Source organism: Felis catus, chromosome A1, assembly GCF_018350175.1.
Source record: "Felis catus isolate Fca126 chromosome A1, F.catus_Fca126_mat1.0, whole genome shotgun sequence".
In the NCBI taxonomy this organism is placed as follows: Eukaryota; Metazoa; Chordata; class Mammalia; order Carnivora; family Felidae; genus Felis; species Felis catus.
Window position 1 is genome coordinate 76,311,799 of NC_058368.1, and position 17,328 is coordinate 76,329,126.

Here is a 17,328-nt window from a genome sequence, read left to right on the forward strand (position 1 = left end):
GAGCCACCTGGGTCAAGAAAGGTTGGTGAGCTCTTCTGTCTACTGGCCACTGCCCAAGAAAGCAGACTTCAATACAGGTGGCGAGCCCAGCTCAACCAGTCTTTGGTCCTTATTCTATGTGCCAAGCTTGCAAGCCACTGGTGCCTCTCCTCTCTGGCCCCCACCTCTGTACCAGCATAAGCAGCTCCACTTTGCATTCTCTCAAGATCTCAGATCACAATGGATGATAACCCAGCCCGATGCTAGCCTCTGTCATTGTCATCTCCGTAGGAATGAAATCATTTTGGATGGGTTTTAAAACCACGGCCAATTCAATATGGATGCGCGAGCCTCGCTAGCGTTCTCTGTTACAGAATAAACATGAATGATGACGAGTTGACGGTTCATTTCAAAAGTGTGATTCACAGCCATGCTTTGTCTGCCGCAGCCTTCCAGATGAGCCAGGTCAGTGCTCAGCGACACCATCGGTAACGCGATGCAGTACACAAGAGGTCTACATTTGACACGACGGAAGTGATTTCACTTTTCTGATGAACGTCCCCTTCTGTGCTACATTTAGCATCTCCTTCCCAGAGCAGGTGTCTCCCTTATGGCTATTGGGCCAAAATACACCCTTTTAGCCACTTTGAGTTATTGGAATAGTACTGAGTATTTAACACTTTGGTCTTTTTAATTTTATTGTCTTGTCTTGCGTTTGATTCAAAGTACCTTCCTTTCCTTTCCCCAAACTAGTAAGAATAAAATCTATGGGACCTACAGGGTTGGAGGACAGGAGTCGGGCCTTCTCTGCTACCTCTGACTTTTTTGGCTTATCCAGAACAGAGTGGGGAGGAGGGAGAGAGAAACAGACAAAGTTCTTCATTTCCCGGGCAAAGGTGGGAATCTCTCTGTCTCTGCTCTTCTAACATCCATTGCTGCCAATAATGCCTGCCTGCCATGTGTAAAAATGCTGACTCTCTCCTCTTGGAGTCCAGATGTGTTTTCTGCAGGGAGTCCTGTGGGAGCCTCAAAATACACCTTTTCTTAAAATGAAAGCTCAGTCTCTTGTTACTGCTTTCCGCTCTTCCTCTGTTCCCACCACAGGAGAATCAAACAGAAATCTTTTGCTACCTTTTTAAAGTATCTACAATGTAGATCAATCCCACTTTTCTCCTACAACGTCCAGTGACAATGAGAAATGCACGTATCCTTGGGGTGCTGGCTTCTCTTAGGATATCCACACAAAGAGGTATGTGACTAACTATATCTTAAGAACTGGGTTTTTTTTTTTTTACCTGTATTGGACATTGTAGGCAAAAGGAAGACATTTTTGAGGGGGGCGGGGGGAGAGAGAGAGAGAGAGAATCCCAAGCAGGCTCTGCATTGTCCATGTGGAGCCTGATGTGGGGTTTGGTCTTGTGAACTGTGAGACCATGATGTAAGCCAAAAATAAGAGCCAGATACTTAACCAACTGAGCCACCCAGGCACCCCAGGAAGACATCTTGTAAAATGACACTTCACTGGGCCACCTGGGTGGCTTACTTCAGTTAAGTGTCCAGCTCTGGATTTCGGCTCAGGTCATGATTTCCCAGTTCATGAGTTTGAGCCCCACATCAGGCTCTGCACCGGTAGTGTGGAGCCTGCTTGGGATTCTCTGTCTCCCTCTCTCTGCCTCTTCCCCACTCGCGTTCTGTCTCTCGCAAAATAGAAAAAACCAAACATTTGTTTAATGACGCTTCAGATAGTTAGCCAGAAAAGCTTTAGGAGACAGGGAACAGGCTTCCTGGTATCTGTAACACCACTTTCAGCCTTACATGAGGCTAGCCTCCCCCACCACTATAGATTGGTGTCTCTACGAAAGCTTCATCAAGATCTTTCCAAAGAACAAGGCAAAACAATAATAGTGTGATCTGATTTATTCTACAGCTTTCCCCCAGATAAAATGCTAATGGTTTCTTTTCACCACCTTCTCATGTCTGAGTGAGCAACACAAAACCAAAAAACAATTCAGAACAGCCAGCCAAGGCAGTGCTCGGTTTAGGATGCTGATTGGATGTGTCTTGTTCGAGGCACAAAACCACCGGGGCAAGAGTCTGGCTGGAGCAAATAGATGGGAAAGATTATAATTCATGAAGTACTTTGATGGTACAGATCCAGGACTGGCAAGCATGGTGACATGTTACAATGTGCAGTAGGGCAGAGATGGTCCAACTGAACGTTGTCTGCCAAACTTCTATCTACAGGGAACTTAGGGACAAAGTACACTTGGGCTAGGAAGACTAGAGAGGCAGCTAAGTGGCTTCCCTTGAAATGCATGACGTGGGGCGCCTGGGTGGCGCAGTCGGTTAAGCGTCCGACTTCAGCCAGGTCACGATCTCGTGGTCCGTGAGTTCGAGCCCCGCGTCAGCTCTGGGCTGATGGCTCGGAGCCTGGAGCCTGTTTCCGATTCTGTGTCTCCCTCTCTCTCTGCCCCTCCCCCATTCATGCTCTGTCTCTCTCTGTCCCAAAAATAAACGTTGAAAAAAAATTTTTTTTAAAATAAAAAAAGAAATGCGTGACGTTAGTAAACTCAGTGTTTTTCACGAGATCACATGTCGATTTGGGTTGCTTGCGTCGCCCACTGAAAATTCCAACAGGGCCAGAACTTCTAACCAAGCACTCCTTAAAACACAGCAAGACAAAACAGAATAACTCTAAGTCACCACTGATCCATTACGCTATGTAGAGAGGTGGGGATAGCAGAAGGGCTGAACATCCCTTCAACAGAAAGCCTTAGAGGGATACCTGGGTGGCTCAGTCGGTTAAGCGTCTGACTTTGGCCCAGATCATGATCTCACAGTTAGTGAGTTCAAGCCCTACACTGGGCTCTCTGCTGTCAGCACTGAGCCTGCTTCGGATCCTCTGTCCCTCTCTCTCTCTGCCCCTTCCCTGCTCATGTTCTCTCCTTCTCACTCTCTCTCTCAAAAATTATAAATAAACATTAAAAAAAGGAAAGCCTTAGAATAGCTGAAACAGGCAACTGCATACAGCAAGCATTATGCCCTAGGCATTGGAGATGAAATCAGGTACATCGACATTCACAAGGTTTGTAAACGATACTATGCATCTCTTGGAAGGTTAACTAATGGAAGAAGAGGCAGCAGATCGAAGATTGCCTGGAATTTTGATACTAGAAAAGAAGAAAATACTGGGTCATATGTTTAAACTCCCTTTTAATTTAATAAGTACCTGCTAGAATGGCTATGTTCCCAATTTGAGAAATAATGCTGATTTCTACGATGCCGCTGGCTTAAACCAATAGAATATATAGGTTTACAAAGATGATATAAGATACAGATTCACTCATCTTACAAATGAAATATTAAGTACATAGAGTTTATACTACGTCTTAAGAATTAAATGGAGGGTGCCTGGGTGGCTGAGTTGGTTAAGCATCCGACTTCAGCTCAGGTCATGATCTCATGGTTCGTGAGTTCAAGCCCCGTATCAGGCTCTCTGTTTTCAGGGGAGAGCCGGCTTTGGATCCTGTGTCTCCCTCTCTCTCTGCCCCTCTCCTACTCGTACACATGCTCTCTCTCAAAAATAAATCTGCATTAAAAAAAAAAGAATTAAGTAGTTAGATGGAGATGTTCAAATTTCATCAGTGATATTTCGTATTCGGATAGAGGAAAATGGGTAGCATGTGTTTGAAAGCCAACTTTTCGTGAATCCTTGTTAATGTTTATTGCTTGAGGTCCTCATTCACTGCTTGCAGGGTATCTCCTTGCACAGGTTACCAACCTTGACAAGCTCTCTACATGGAGGGCCTGAGGGTCTGGCCGACAATACAAGGTGCGTTCAGCAGGTCAGAGAGAAGGTATCGTTAGATACACACACCATCTTGGCAAAGTGATGGACTATTTCCTAGTACACGGCCCAAGTACCATCGCGTCCATCAGACTGGGAAAAAAAATAAAAATAAAAGCCCACAGTATTTTATTTAAGGGTTCTACTTCAGTTGAGGGGAAGCATTAAAATCAGCAAAGCGGAGCACCTGGGTGGCTCAGTCGGCTGAGTGGCTGACTTTGGCTCAGGTCATGATCTCATGATCCATGGGTTCAAGCCCCACGTCGGGCTCTGTGCTGACAGCTCAGAGCCTGGAGCCTGCTCCAGATTCTGTGTGCGTGTGTCTCTCTCTCTGTCCCTCCCCCACTTGTGCTTTGCCTGTTTCTCTCTCTCTCCCTCTTTCTCTCTCTCTCTCTCCCCACCTTCTAATTTCATCTCAGAGAGAGTATTACTTCCTAATCAAAGAAGGCAATGAATACAGTTCCCATTGAAAAATAGAAGTATGTTCACAGCTTGTGTGGTAATAACGTGCCAATAAATGATAACAGGTCAGTATTTGACTTCAACATTTTTAGGAAAAGCTTTACCTTAAGATCTTTTGGTTTCATTGGAGGCAATCCAAGAAGCCATACCCTAGGTTCCTGCTCCCCACTTTTCCTGACAGAAGGGAACTTCCTTTAGAGTTATACCTGCTTGAACAACCGTCACATAGATCTCTGATTCATTAACAAATTACGTTCCTTTAGTTCTTATCCAGAGAAGATATAATAAACGCATCTGTTTTCCTTACACTCAAGTCTTTGAAAAATGATACTGCACATGTGACTTTTTCCATGTCCAAAATATAAGGACACTTTGTTTCCAGTCCAAGAGGAAATCTTGACTCATTTTCAAGGGCCATTTGAATCCACGCACCCCAATGGACAGAATAGGCATCCTAACCAGACTATCATCACATTAGTGTTCGCTCTTCCCAAAGAGGGAAAAAAAAATTCTCAAGTCCTTTTTTTTTTAATTTTTTTAATGTTTATTTATTTTTGAAAGACAGAGAGAGAGAGAGGGAGGGAGGGGAAGAAAGAGAGGGAGATACAGAACCCAAAGCAGGCTCCAGGCTCTGAGCTGTCAGCACAGAGCCCAAAGTGGGGCTCAAACTCACGAACTGTGAGATCATGACCTGAGCTCAAGTCGGACGCTTAACTGACTGAGCCACCCAGGTGCCCCTAAGCCTCTTTTTTTTTGAGATTTTTGTGTTTATTTGTTTTTGAGAGAGAGAGAAATAGAGTATGAGCAAGGGAGGGGCAGAGAAAGAGAGGGAGACACAGAATCTGAAGCAGGCTCCAGGCTCTGAGCTGTCAGCACAGAGCTCCATGCGGGGCTCGAACTCTCCGACCCTGAGATTATGACCTGAGCCGAAGTCAGACGCTTAACCGACTGAGCCACCCAGGCTCCCATCTCAAGTTTTAAAAGAACTGAAATAACGGTAAGCATGGTGTATGTTGACTTTAAAATTAAGAATAACAATTTTACAAAAAGAAGCAATTTCCAAATTGATTCTATGGTATGTTACAATATATACTTATTAGCAATTATATATTAAAGGCAATCGACATAAAAGGAGCCCACACACTTTTGTTAGCTATCCTTGATATTTATACCATCCCTCTCCTAAATACTAGCTTAAGCAAAAAAAAAATGTGTATTTCCAAAAGAGACAATATAAGATAGTATTTTAGAACTTACTGCCTTTGCCTTCTGCAAATTACTTAACATATTCCCTATGCTTCAGTTAGTTATCAATAAAAGTAAAGACATTAATGTCCTATTATACAAGGATTTTGTAAAGTTTAATAAAAAAAGATGTTTGAAACATGCTTAGCAGAGTTCTTGGTGCTTGGTCAATAATGGCTATTATTTTTAATAAAGTGAAAAGTGGATTTTTAAATGTATATATACATAGTGCTGATTTGGGCTTTGTTCATGTCCCTTATAGGGCTCCAGTGATAAAATTGTATTTGGAATGCTCTAGAAGCTTCTATTCTAGAAGAATGTTTGCTCATTGAGAGAAAAGTAAATTAAAAAGTTAGGACAGAGCCCGAATAAAGAGATCTACAAATAGTAAAAAAAAAGCATTGGGGCTATTTTTCAGCGCTTTGGATAAATGATGCACATAAACTAGGATTGCTAGCTGTAAGTGTACTCTAAATAGATTCATTAAGAAAATCGAAGAACATGTTTTTAGGAAGTATTGGAACAAAACAATTAATGTATAGGCTCTTAATATTTTTTTGTTTATTTATTTATTTTGAGAGAGACAGAGACAGCACGGGTGGTGGAAGGGCAGACAGAGGGGGAGAGAGAGGATTCCAAGCAGAATCAGCGTTAACAGCGTGGAGCCAGATGCCGAACTTGAACTCATAAACTGTGAGATCATGACCATAGCCAAAAGCAAGAGTCGGATGCTCAACTGACCGAGCCATCCAGGCACCCCTAGGCTCTTACTATTTCCATATGTGTACACACACACACACACACACACACACACACACGCGCGCGCACACACACACACGCACACACACACACACAATTTGATGATTCAAATATATACATGACAGTAGAACACACTTTGAGAGGAATTCTACTTTGTTCAGTGTCATAAATAAAAACAAGATCATCTTACCTCATTATTCCCACCATGAGATTCGTTCCAATTTATGTTGCCAGACCCAAGATTTATCACTGCTTTTGAAAGTCATCAAAGATCTGAAAACTAGATGGATCATTAATTCTAAATTGCACAGAATTTCTTGGAGATAAATGTTTTCCACCATGTTTTCATTATTTTATTAATAGGTTATAATTTGTTGAATATTTCCAGTGACGTTGAATTTCATAGAGGAAAAAAATTCTGCATGTCTGCATACAGTGGTTTACATGAATGCTTAGTTTCTTTTCATTTTTTACTGAAAGTTTCACTGTTAATTTTATTAAAAAGCCCTGGAGTTGTTTTGGCTTCTATAAGCAATCGAACTGGCAGATAATGATTCCACTGTTTTCTCTCTGTTCCTTTCCCTCTCCTCTCTCCTGTTCTTTCACGTGTGTGTGCACACACGCGCGCGCGCACACACACACACACGCTTGGACGTATAAACACATACACACAGCTGTGTGACACTCACAGGCCAAAAAAACCAAAGGATGTTGTAACCCATTACAAATCCCTTCCTGGGGCTCTTTAATGCAACTAAAATTAGAGAAATCCAAACTAAATTCAGAGCAGGCTTCTCACAACTGCACTCAATGACCACAGCTGGCGACTTAAAGGAGAAAAAACTCCTGCAGCATGCTTGCATTGACCATAGAAGCCAGTCTGAATGGAGACAGTCCATGGCCACCCAGGGTGGGCTGGGGAGGGTCATCTGTATGCCAGTCGGAGTACTGATACGGGTCAATCTCTTTGAGCTTTGCCCTAAGAGCAACAGAAAACACCTGATTACACTCACTTATCTTTGTTTTATTTTGTATCTTCTCTGAGGCACAAAGACCACAAACTCATTCTCTAAGAACAGTTTCATCATTAATTTAGTGGGGATTTTTTCATGAACAACTATTGGCTAGCTCACTTGCCTCCTGGAGTGCTGATGGCCCATTTACATCCTGTATGCATGAATTCCCTTGGGGGTTACCCAGAGCGAATCTGGCTCTGAGACCAGCCAAGTGCTTCTATTATCCAAAATATCTAAGCAGTGGAGGATTCTGGAAGGCTTAAATATGGCCGGCACCCATTTGGCAATATCGTTCTAAGTCTCAGATTTCTGCAGAACCTTCCAAATAACAAGTTGAAGAAAGTGGAACTGTGTTTCCAGATGCCTTCCAGTTGATAAACTTATTTTTCAAAGCTTTATGAATATAAACATAGACCATTCTTAAGAGATAAACTTCAGTATTGCACATACTCCAGCAAATATTTCTAGACCGGTGGTAATGGATATAACAGGTAGATGTACTTTGAAATTAGTCAAATAATCATGTAATCCAAGGAGCAGGCTGTTTATGTTTATCAGAATCCCATAACGGTGCTAAACTTTCACAGCTATTTGGTCATTGTTTAAACACTGAAAGTTGTGAGATATTACTGGTCCAGTTGAGGATGACACAGCTCCTGCTATGTAGCTGGGGTTGTACAGAGAAAGAGAAGGAGGACCGTGACCCAAAGAAATCAGGAATTTTTGAGGCATCAGAAAATCTGTGGTCTAGAATCTATTCCATCTGAGATCGGCTGTGTATAACTTTAAGCCAGTTACATTTCAAGACTTGAGTTCCCCGTCTGTTAAGCAGACATTGTAAATCCTGTTCTACCTGCCTCCCAGCATTGTTGTGAAAACTAAAGGGACATCTCATGTGAAGCCACACTGCAAATTACAAATTGCCATAGAAACACCATTTAGGAGAATTCACTCATGCTTGCAAAGTTAACACATGCATTAATTTGGCAAACTTCCCTAGCGAGCCTGTCACATGCTGGGCTGCATGCAGACTGTTGGACGGGTCCCTGTTTAGACAATTACGACTCCAGGACCTCTTTGAGTGATCCCCAAGTCTGCTCAGAGGACATTTGTCAAGGCCAAAAACCATGCATTAAAATATTTCCTCAAGCCTGCCACCCAATAGGAAAGCTCCACATATACACTGTTCATATTGTTTGATAGCTTTCCTCTTGCTACAGGAACAGGAAAACAAATAGGACAGGTGATCCCCATAAGCTTGCCAGGCAGCGAGTGAACAGACTAATGGCATTAAACCTAGAGATAAAGCAAATGGAGGAAGGAGATCCTCAGGTGCTTGAGGCACTAAAAAACCAGAAGCCATCAGAGCGCTAAATAGTCAAGACATCCTATGGATGAGACACAATACACCAAACATACAAGAAACTTATGTAATACACATGAGCTCTCAGGCGAGGTCTTCACTCGGCCACTTTTTAGTGACTACCCATGCTGTCCCCAGAGCTTTCTATCCCAGAAATACTGATTAATCCCATGGCTGTTCAGCGGGCTGCCAATCACTGTCCAGGCTAACTTGTCCCTGTGTCTCTCCAAGAGAACAAGTGTATGTCGCTGACCCAGGACACCTTGCTCCAACCTCAACCACCCCATCTGCAGCAAAGACAGAGGAGGCAGACAGACAGACAAAATGGGTGAACATTACCTGCCCCGAATTCTAGGTGGAACACTTTGGTTATACTGTCAGCTTACCCCAACTTCTTCCCCTCACATCAGCCTGTAGGTTTTAAACTGATTAATAAACCATGGTCTGTGAGCATTTTAAGTTGGTCTATGAGGGGTTTGTTTTTTGTGCGTTTTTTTTTCCCTGCTCTCTGAACCCTAGGATCGATTTCCTAGGGCTACCAACACATGGAGGTCATTGCCCACGTGACACCGCTCTTGGAGCAGGCGCAGCCTACGGTTCGACTCTTTAAGTCAATCCTAATGATCAGATACCCTTTCACATACCCTCTGTCTGGCTACTGCTACAATAGTGACTGGTCCTGTTTCTTAGTTGACAAGAACTCTTAAACCATACTAATGTCACTGCTGATGCTAACGGCTCCCATGAATTGAGCTCTGCTGATCTCTATGCTTCTATCTATGCTCATATCTATCGGGCCCCATATATCCACGATTCCACTGAATTCTTGTGAAAAACATATGAGGTCAATGGCATAATTGTGCCCTCAGTTTTCAGATGAAGAAGATAAAGCTGCTTGCAAAGGTGTTTTCCCAAGATCATGCAGCCAGCAGGCGGGAGAGCTGAAATCCAACCGGAGTAGCCTTGCCCAAGAAGCCTTGCCTTAACCATCAGATTGAGAGCCGTCTGTAACCTGCACGCATGGCCTCTGATGTCACGGTCTTTTAGTGTACTCTGTCCCCTTGAGCTGTCAACAGAGCCAATGCCTTCACATTCCCTACTTCCCAGCGCACACTGGGTAATGGTGCAAAAAACACGGAGGCTATTTCAAAGGAGAAGACTGAGGAAAGACGAGAGCCCACGTTGAGGACTGCAGCGTGGTTTTACACTAAGAGTGCACATACAGATACGAGTGATTTTAGAGCAACTAAGCCCCTGGGGAGGGTGAGAGGGACGCTGTGTTTCCCTGGCAGACCATTCTTTCCTCTGCAGCCTTCACCGCCCAGGGAGGCCTACGCGTGGTTCAAATGAAAGGAAACTTCACTGTGACATGCAAATGACTCAAGAAGCTTCAGAAGAAATTGCAACCCCTTTCTGCTCTAATCCAGCTCCATAAGGCTCTTCCTGGCACTTGGGTACTCGTGATCACATTCAACCCACACCCGAGCCTATAAGAGGCAATGGCTCTATTTTAGAGATGAGGAAATGGAGATTCAGAAACACTCTGTAATAGCCCCAGAAGGCAAAGCTAATAAATCATAACAGTTGATTATGAACTCAGGTCTCGATGACAGCAGAACACATGTTCTTTCCATCATATTTCATCACTGGTGGGCCCCAACCGATAAGAAATGCCAAGACCCACAGTGTCACGCCACCCTTTCACCCCTATTCACTGAGACACTCCCTGACGATGATTCATTTCTGCTGCGGCCCCGTTTCTGGAGGGTTGGGTCTGACTGGGCTGAGCGTCCCACTGTCCTCCTGGGAGACTAGAGAATACAGAGACGAGCAGAAGACACGGAGCCATAGGCACGGGTAAGGCTCGGCTGTAACTGTTCTCTGAGAGTGGTTGATTTCTGCAAGCTGTAAAATGCTTCTCTGCCCACCTCCACCCCTACCCACAGCCCTTGAGTTCTTTCGGCCGGATCAGCTCATACAGCAGTCAGCTTTCAAAAATATCTCATTGGCCACCTGTGGCCCACATGTTCAGACATTCCGGAAATGTACTGTTTGATCCGTACATCCCCACAACTAACAGATCCCTCAGGCGGTGCTGACCTGCAGAGAAATGGCCCCCCACATGTCCTTTACCATCTGTACTTACCTTGTTGCAAGAAACAAGAGAATTCAGAAGATGGCAGGGATTTGTTCCCGATTTACGGAACCGGAACCGTTAGGGGGCAAACAGCACTGATGCGCTCTTACGACAGGGGCCAATTTTGCCTGTAATTCTAATTTATCACACTGGTTATTATTATAATTCTAGTTATCAACTCGTTGGTCACAGTTGCTTCTGTGGATTGGAAAACACATAACCTGTCTATGAAATTAGTAAACATTTCATAAGACTAAAATCATACTATTCTCATACACTGTAACCTTCCTTAATAAATCCCCCGATGGACTCTTTCTAATTAAAATCTGGATCGGTGGACGGACACTGAAGTGTAGAAAAGGGAACCCTGGGGGACTTTGAAGTTATTGCAAGATTTCCAAGAACCCACATAAATTGGGGGAAAAAAATAGGCTTTGCACATGTATGTATTACTACTTTTCAAAAGTATGCTTATCAACATGCAAATTTTCACCGACAAAAATGCAAATACTCACATAATTGATACTGAAATCATGGCAATTCTTGTCCTTAACCATTTATTTAATTGATTGATTCTAAAAAAAAATGGATTTACGGGGCGCCTGGGTGGCACAGTCGGTTAAGCATCCGACTTCAGCCAGGTCACAATCTCGCGGTCTGTGAGTTCGAGCCCCGCGTCGGGCTCTGGGCTGATGGCTCAGAGCCTGGAGCCTGTTTCCGATTCTGTGCCTCCCTCTCTCTCTGACCCTCCCCCGTTCATGCTCTGTCTCTCTCTGTCCCAAAAATAAATAAAAAATGTTGAAAAAATAAATTAATAAATTAATTAATTAATTAATTAAAAAAATGGATTTCCTGTTATATGGAAAATTCTAGGAGACAAGCATTAAAAAGGCACCCTTATATTCTAAGAGCCTGGGAACCACGGATCTAGGTGGATTATCTTTTTTTTTGGTATCACATCCATTTGAGTCATCAACAGTGAGCCTTTGACCCAAGTTGTCAAGATTTCTTCATAGGCACAAGTAATCTACATCTGACCTGAATCAGATGACTCAGGCTGACTGGGAGCTCTCTGCTTTTTCCTTTTCCTTTAATTTTATCAACACGAATCAGCACTGTAAACCCTTTTCCAGTACGTTTTAATGGAGGCCCCGGGGCAGAGGTCACTTCCTCTTTGGAGTCACCCTGACCCTGCATGCAAAGCGTCTGTCTGTCCTCTGCCCCAATGCCAGGCCTTATAATCCCCCTATTATACCACCGACCACGTCTGTCCCCATACCTCGAGTTGAGGGAAGGAGCAGAGACCCTCTGCCTTGGGAAAGGAGGCTATTGATCCAGAAGTCTCCCTGTAAAAGTACTACAGTGACTGTCACAGAAGTTTCATCTAGTAACTACTGGATGAGTTACAGGTAATAATAATAATTAATTCTCTTCACAGCATGTCTTAATTATGGCTCCCCCCCCCCATGTGATTTAGAGAAATCAATAAACCAGTAAATCGAGAGAGCAGTGACGATAAACACAGATAACAGAGACCCAGAAGAAGGTCATGGGGTAGGTCTGCCACCATTAGGAGAAGAAAGGGGACATATACTTTTTTTAAAAAATTATTAAAATAATAGTAAAAATGGTGAGGCAAGTCAGGTGAGAAGGCTGGACGCAGTTAGTAGATGGGTAGTAATCATAACTCCTATCGAGAGCTTATAGTGCCCCATTCTGTTGTTCATGTTCATGCAAGCACCAACTCACTTCTCTGAAAAACTCCAAGGGATATATACTATTATTGCCCCCATGTTGAAGAAAAGCGAACCTGAACACAGAGAGCTTAAGTCACTTGTCCCAAATCCCATTCACAATCAGTGAGTAGCAGAGGGGGACTCATATACAGATGAGCTCGGCTTCTGCAAAGTACACTGAGCCAGTCCAAGGGAGGACACGGATCCCTTTAACCCCCTACACCATCCCTAGTTCCTGAGCGTATCCTCAAAGTCTAGAATGAAAGGCCAATACAGAGAGGAAAAGGACAGCCATCAGGAGGACACTTGTTCTGAGACACGACCTTAAGCGGTTTTACTTCTGTCCATCAGACAACCCTATCGGGAAGGTATTGTGATCTCCTATTTAGAAATAAGGGAACTGAGACAGGATTTATTAATCCACCCAAGATCACACTGGAAGGAGGTGACAGAACCACTTCTGAGCAGAGACCATCTTATTTACCCTTATCACATGATAAAGCAGGATGCCTGGCTTAAGATAAAGCATTTTGTAAGTTCATTAGGTAGTCAGTTTCAAGGGCAGACATGCCCTCCGGCTATAGGCAAGCCAGTGGGACTAGGAAAGAAGAGAGGCAAAAGACCAGGATTTCTTCCTTCCTCCCTCTCTCCATCCTCCCCTCCTTTTCTTTCTTCTTCCTGTGAAAAATATACATTGAGCATCTACCATTTCAAAAACTCTAACAGAAAGTCTAACAAAGTGTGGCTCCCTAAGCCCCTCGATGCTTACAGTAAATGGGGGCAGAAAGCCGCCATCAAATAATAAAAATGCAGAAATGCCGTGGTAAATAATACCATAGAGGTCCTCATGAGTAGCGACACTTCAGATAATGCTGAACACCGCGAAGAAATGAGAAAGACAGAAAGTGGGGGCGGGGGGTGGGTGGGAATTCCTTGTGGAGAGAACACAGGCCTGAGGGATGAATTCACACCATAGACACACGCAAGTTCTTCCCGTGGTCAGAATGAATGGGGGAGGGGGGTGGAAGATTGGAAACCCTCGGCTAGAAGACCCCCACGCGCTGAGCTGAGGAGTCAGAGCAAGTCTTGAGAAGCTGAGAGAGCCCCCAGTGCTGGTGATGAGGAGAATGCCAAAAGGACCGGACCTGCAGTTTAAAAAACCTCCCTAGTGGGGCGCCTGGGTGGCTCAGTCGGTTAAGCGGCTGACTTCGGCTCAGGTCCTGATCTCGCGGTCCGTGGGTTCGAGCCCCGCGTCGGGCTCTGTGCTGACAGCTCAGAGCCTGGAGCCTGTTTCAGATTCTGTGTCTCCCTCTTTCTCTGACCCTCCCCTGTTCATGCTCTCTGTCTCAAAAATAAATAAATGTTAAAAAAAATTTTTTTTTTAAATAATAAAAAAATAAAAAATCTCCCTCGTGGGAGCGTGAAGACCACGGTGGTAGCGGAAAGTGGGGACAAGAAGAGCAGTTGGAGTTTCTGATAAAGGCTGGGGGGTCGTGGCGGGGGAGGGGGGGGTCATAAAACCACCGATCACAGGAAGCACCTTCACAGAGTATTCAGGCATTCTCAGCGGCGTGGAGTTGAACCACTGTCCCCAACAGGTCTAGAATGTAAGGCACAGGGAAGAATGCATAATTTGAAGAAACTTAAGATTGAATATCAAGGTTACGTGTTTTGACTTTTACTAGAGATCACTTCAGATTGTGTCTCTGGTTGTATCTTAAGTTATCTCTCTGGAACTTCTTTTTAAGTAGGGAATCACAGGAAAAAAAATCCTACAAGGCTTTCTTTCCTCCCTTTTTTTTTTTTTAATATGAAATTTGTTGTCGAGTCGGTTTCCATACGACACCCAGTACTCGTCCTCCCAATAGATGCCCTCCTCAAGGCCCATCGCCCACTTTCCCCTCCCTCCCACTCCCCTAAAAATCCTAGAAGTCTTAAGAAGGATGTATTGCAGTCATCAAGGCAAGAGGAAGGAATAAAAAGGAATGGGCGAGCCCCAATGACACTAGAAGTCAGGCCCACAGGACATGGAGAGAGAGTGGTGAGACAGAGATGGGGAGATAGGAGAGAGAGACCAGCGTGGCTGAGGTTCCTGCAGGGCATAGGAGAGTTAGACAAGCAGCAGACACAGAAACACAGAGTGCTAGTGAGTGCAGTGTGGACAGGCCACACCAGAGGTGCCCACGGGACCTTGAAATGGAGAGAGGTGGAGATACAGATTAGAGTCAACGGCGCACAGCGGCAGTTGAAGCCATCAGCGTCAATGAGCTTCATCCTGGAACACGCGTAAAGTCATGAGAGAAGAAAGCCAAAGACGGGTTCTCGGGCAACATGGAAATTTAAGGTCTGCACAGGGAGGGCACCTGTGTGGCTCAGTCCTTAAGCATCCAACTTGGACTCAGGTCATGATCTCACAGTTGGTGAGTTGAGCCCCACATGGGGGCTCGTTGCTGTCAGCACAGAGTTGGCTTAGGATCCTCTGTCCCCTTCTCTCTGCCCCTCCCCTGCTGTCTCTCTCTCTCAATAAAATAAAATAAAATAAAATAAAATAAAATAAAATAAAATAAAATAAAATAAAATAAAATAAAATAAAACATTTAAAATAAATAAGGCAAGAGGTCAAGAGTGGCCTCTCACTTTGGCCCCTGGAGAGTCACGATGACCCTATGTAGACAGTACAGTGAGGGTGCACCTGCAGAAATGTGCCACCAGGTGCCCTGAATGCTGGGGGCTGGGGGGGGGGTCCTGTCCTCAGCACCCGGGAAGAGGGCCAGACGACTGGGCATTCATAGGTATCGACTCCAATTTCTTCCACAGATCATGTTAAAGTAGTCACGCAAAACGCGTGAAGGCGTGCCTTGGTATTGTTTTCCCAATTTACATACATTTCCTTTTTCTTTCTTTATTTCTTTTTAATTTCTTTTTAAAGCGCATTTATTTTTTGAGAGAGAGACAGAGCACATGAGCAGAGGAGGGACAGGGAGAGAGAATCCAAAGCAGGCTCCATGCCACCAGTGCAGAGCCCAACACGGGGCTCGGACCCACGAACCGGGAGCTCGTGACCTGAGCTGAAGTCAAGAGCCAAACACTTAATTGACTGAGCCACCCAGGCACCCACTTCCTTTTTTTTGGGTTTTTTAAAGCAAAGGAGAAATCCTCTAACCACTGCCCTTTTTCAGTGTTCCTTGGGCAACGCCAGTCCAGTCCTGTAACTTGTATTGAGCGTTGGAGAAATCGACAGACGACTTGTTCAACTCTCCAGACACGAATTTTTAAAAGAAACCGTAATAATCCATCTCTAGAACAAGAAAGCAGAAGAAAATCGTGTCCCTGGATTTGACCTTATTACCTAATGTTGAATAAGGTTGTGGTCACTTTCCCTGAGTTTTCCTTTGTTGCCACCAGACTCAGCCTCATTCAGAAGGTGTCAGAAGGAAGACTCTTGATGAGGGGTGTCCTCTATTTTCCACACACCAACAGTTTGAGCCCATCAGTCACTGGCAGGGGTTGGATGGAGACTTTGCGTACACCTGGAAGCCCTGTGTTTGGCCCCTGAGTTCAGTTACCCTAAAAACAGCCAGGTTCATATTCAAAAGCCAAGGAATATCGACCAGGCAATCCAAAGTGATATTGACTCATCCCCAGCAGCAATCCGCCAACGCTTGGTGGGCACTTATTGCTGTGATATGGGAATAGCACAGGAAGCCACCGAGGCCATGTTTTGTCTGCACTTAAAAGGGCTGGCGGGGCTCACTACCTTCCGTGGTCATGGGGACCACCGCTCCCACAGCATTAACATCGTGTCACGGTATCGTCTGTGACACCGTCTCCTGATACGGTTTTGCAGAACAGCACTAACATTGCTTGGAAGTTGATGATTATTTCTCCTAGTTCATACCAGCTCTCTTCTTTTTCTTTCTTTCTCATTTAGAAGGAAAAGTGCAAAGTGCTACTGTTGACAGAAATGATGCGTTCTGTGCATCAGTAGGACTCTTTCGTGTTTTCATAGCAACTTGCTGGAAGCCTTCTGTCCAATCTGGGCTTGTGACTCCATCCGAACTTGTACAAGTTTGCTTCACCACTGTCATCCCTCCGCGCCCAGATACGCACTCACACCCGCGTGCACGGAGGCATGGCTGCAAGGTCCTCGTGCATCAGACAGAAGGAACAAATGTTCTGTTTGTACAACCACTAAAGCATGACTCACGAGCCATTACTGGGGATCATTTTGTCTTTACTGGGCTGTAGAGGTTGTACGGGTACTTGTGCAATTTGGCTCTATTCTTGGCGCTGGAAAATAGGCATAATCTCATTTTCTACGTCTGGAGGCTTTTGCTTTGCAGTGACTCTGACATAGTTAAGAGGATTGACAACGTACAGCAGTTGAGTGATTAGGTCTCGGAAGGGGATCGTGTGTGTGTGTGTGTGTCTCGTGTCCCTGTTCTATCCCACACTGCAGACTTCTGTGATACCTTTTTAAGTAACTCTGACACATCTTTGGGGATCTTCTGAAGTTTTTCCCCATGCTCTTTGAGACCCTCTATTAATCTCCTTAACATAGACAGCCTTGTTCTTTGCAGATCATTTTTCATTGGGGAAATGTGCTTTACTTCCTATTTGCCACGGTCTTCTTATATAGCAAACACTCAGGTGCCTACACTTTCCCTTTTAATTTACAAGGGCACTTGAATTTCTTTTTTGGGCGCGATGTCAAATTCTTAAAAAAATAAAATTTGTCAGGCACTCTTCTCAAATTCCTCCGTGGAGCGAGGGATAACTCACTT

General features: G+C 44.4%; 1 long non-coding RNA gene across 2 annotated transcripts in view; it reads right to left on the bottom strand.

Moving 5' to 3' along the window:
• Positions 1-17,328, bottom strand: part of LOC123384898 — a 273,919-nt gene that overhangs the window by 65,721 nt on the left and 190,870 nt on the right. The gene's annotated exons all lie outside the window — the stretch shown is intronic.